Genomic DNA, 3,380 nt, shown 5'->3' on the forward strand with positions numbered 1-3,380 from the left:
ACAAGTGATATTTTGCAGCTTATTTATCTGTTGTTATACACTGCATTCATACAACATTGTTGCTGGTAACTACACAGCTATTGTCAGTTTGCATTGTAAAGTATTTTGTAGCACTTGCTACTTGTGATACATACTATGTTGTCTTGCATAGTTATTAGTGGCCTTAATAAGTAGTAAGTAGTAATTATGTTAGAGTGAATAATACTGCACAGAGACTGAAATTATCTGGTGATTTTTAAAACTGAAAATAGGTGAACTAACAACTTCTATTTTAAATTGACATTGAAGTAGTTATATGTGATATAAAGCGAAATCGTCATGGCACTTGTGCCGTATGGCATGTGTAAAGACATTCGAGCGAGATCGTTGCCAGTGCCGCCGAACTGGCTCCTGTGCGAGTGGCACGTAAAATACACCATTTTGAGTGTGGCCGTTGCCAGTACCGCCTGACTGGCCTTTGTGCCGGTGGCATGTAAAAAAGCACCCACTACACTCTCGGAGTGGTTGGTGTTAGGAAGGGCATCCAGCTGTAGAAACTCTGCCAAATCAGATTGGAGCCTGGTGTAGCCATCTGGTTTCACCAGTCCTCAGTCAAATTGTCCAACCCATGCTAGCATGGAAAGCGGACGTTAAACGACAATGATGATGATGATAAATGACACTGAGATTTTTCTTTTTTCATCATTAATATTATCTCTGATGATAACATGAGAACAATATTTACAGCAATATATTGGAAAGATGTTAGATTTAATTTTCAAATCTTTTATAATGACATAGTACTGTGACCTTTAAGTGCTGACTTACTGGCCCTTTCGTCAGGTGTTTAAACTGTTGGCACTACACCACTTTTCTTTGGCTGCCAATAGGTTCAGTTCAATTTCATAGTTGAGTGGTTAGCAATAGGAAGGAAGGGCATAAGGTTGTAAAATATTTCCTAGAATAGGTAAAATAGACAAATTCTTCAAATCTATTCTACTCATCTCAGGATGGAATTATAGATGTAAAATATATTTTTTTTCATAAATTACATTCCAATATTAAGGCAGTGACCTAGCAGAATTGTTAACCTGCCAGGCAAAATGCTTAGTGGCATTTCATCTGTCTTTATGTTGTGTGTTCAAATCCCACTGAGATTGACTTTACCTTTCATCCTACCAGGATTGATAAAATAAATACCAGTTGAGTACTGGGGATCGATATAACCGACTTGCCCCCTCTCTCGTAGCTGTTGGCCTTGTGCCAAAATTTGAAACCAATATATTACATCCTAATACATTTTACAAATATATGACTCTGTAATTTCAAATACTAATCAAATAATGATAATGAATCTGTAAGAATTTGCATATTAATTGAAAATTAGCAATGCAAGTCCACAGTGTCTGTGTTGTAGTTATTAATTAAATGCCATTTATTGTTCTCTTTTCTCTTTATTTTCAATTATTTTAGAATTATTGTTTGATGTGTTCTCAGGGAAAGGAGTTAAATTGAGTGAATACAGATTTTAATATATGTAATGCTATGGTTAAGTAGCTATATGTATTGAGTTTTGTGAATGAAAGTAAATGAAGCCGTCCTGATAAGAGAGAAGCAGCTTTTATTCGTTTTAAAATTTCATATTGCATTTGGTGATTGATAGCATTGTTGATTACAAGTTTCTAATGCACAAATGACAGGATCACTGCATTTTTGACAGCAGCAGTGACAAAGGATTGTCTGTGCAACTTGGGTGAAACAAACACCATTCGATATTTTTATTAAAAAATTCAAAAGCACCAGTTTTTAGTTTTCTTGCTATTTTTTACATCTTTTTCTGTGAAGGACACACGCGTGCACACACACACACACACACACACACACACACACATGTACACATACACACATGTACACACACACGCACACACACACACACACACACACACACACACACACACACACACACACACACACACACACACACACACACACACACACAGCTTTTGCAGTTTTCATCTACTCTGCTCACAAGGCAGTGGTCAGTAGAATGCTATGGAAGAAGATACTCACCCAAGATGTTGCATAGTGGGATCAAATTCAGAACCATGTAGTAACAAAACAAAGCAAAACAAAAAAAACAACTTCTTAACCACATGGATATGTCTGTATCCATAAGTTTTATTCCTGCTGAGTTTTTAAAAGTGAGAGAATTAAAATATTGGTGTGTTCTTATTTCACATAAATTTTGCATGCAAGTTTTAGAATGGACTGGTTATATCCATTCACATAGGAAATAAGAAATTTCAATAGAATAACTGTATTTCTGTACAAATTCTGTAATTGAATATATTTTAATTGATTTTTTTTTTGTAATTACATCTTGTGAAAATTGTTTGGTTACAAAATTTGGTTTTGTAAAAATTATTTGATTGTAAATCTTCCATATTTTTCCATCAGACACTGTGGATTCTTCAAATCTTTTACCAAGATTCTTTTAGTCTCTGTGTAATAATGGCATGAAGACAAATTAAATAAACCCTTTTGAATTTTAATGTTTCTGTTTTGTTTTCCTTGTTTGTATTTAAAGGTAGAAATCAAAGAAATCAGCAAAAACCTCATTTGCTGAATGAATAAATGTTTATTCAAATTTATTTTATTGTGAGGGAGGAATTATATCAAAGGTCAGAATATTTTATAAAAGGACATTTGTAGAGTAATATATAAATCTTATTAAGCCCGTATTCTATAGAAATATTACCTCTTTCATGTATAGGCATAACATTGATTTTACAAAAACCTTTGTTTCTAAAGCCATTCTGAATCACTGATTTTATCTGAGTCGTGGTTAGCTACACATGAAATAAAACAAATATTAAATTTACTTTAATAATTAAATGAAGTACAAGTACCTGCACATTAGTATGAACGATACAAGTTTATTAGTACTGTACGAGCTTATTAGTACTGTACGAGCTTATTAGTACTGTACCAGTAAAACTATTCTAGTGGCTGTGGGAATTGGAAGTTCCTGCTTGTAAATCAGTGTGGATTATAAGATGTTCAAAACCATCCTGTCCAGAAAGTCAGTGTTGTACCTTTATTAAAAAGAAAATGGGAATCTATCAACAGCGCATGCAACATGACAATTTCCCTCTTGTCATCCTTGCTGGTCCCATCAATGTCCTCTCCTTCACTCATGCCCTCTTCTCTTGTCATCCTTGCTGGTCCCATCAATGCCCTCTACTTCACTAACCCCTCTTCTCTTGTCATCCTTGCTGGTCCCATCAATGCCCTCTACTTCACTAACCCCTCTTCTCTTGTCATCATTGCTGGCCCCATCAATGTCCTCTCCTTAACTAATGCCTTCTTTTCTTGTCATGTTTCCTAGTCTCATCAATGTC

The sequence above is a fragment of the Octopus bimaculoides genome, chromosome 2, assembly GCF_001194135.2.
Source record: "Octopus bimaculoides isolate UCB-OBI-ISO-001 chromosome 2, ASM119413v2, whole genome shotgun sequence".
In the NCBI taxonomy this organism is placed as follows: Eukaryota; Metazoa; Mollusca; class Cephalopoda; order Octopoda; family Octopodidae; genus Octopus; species Octopus bimaculoides.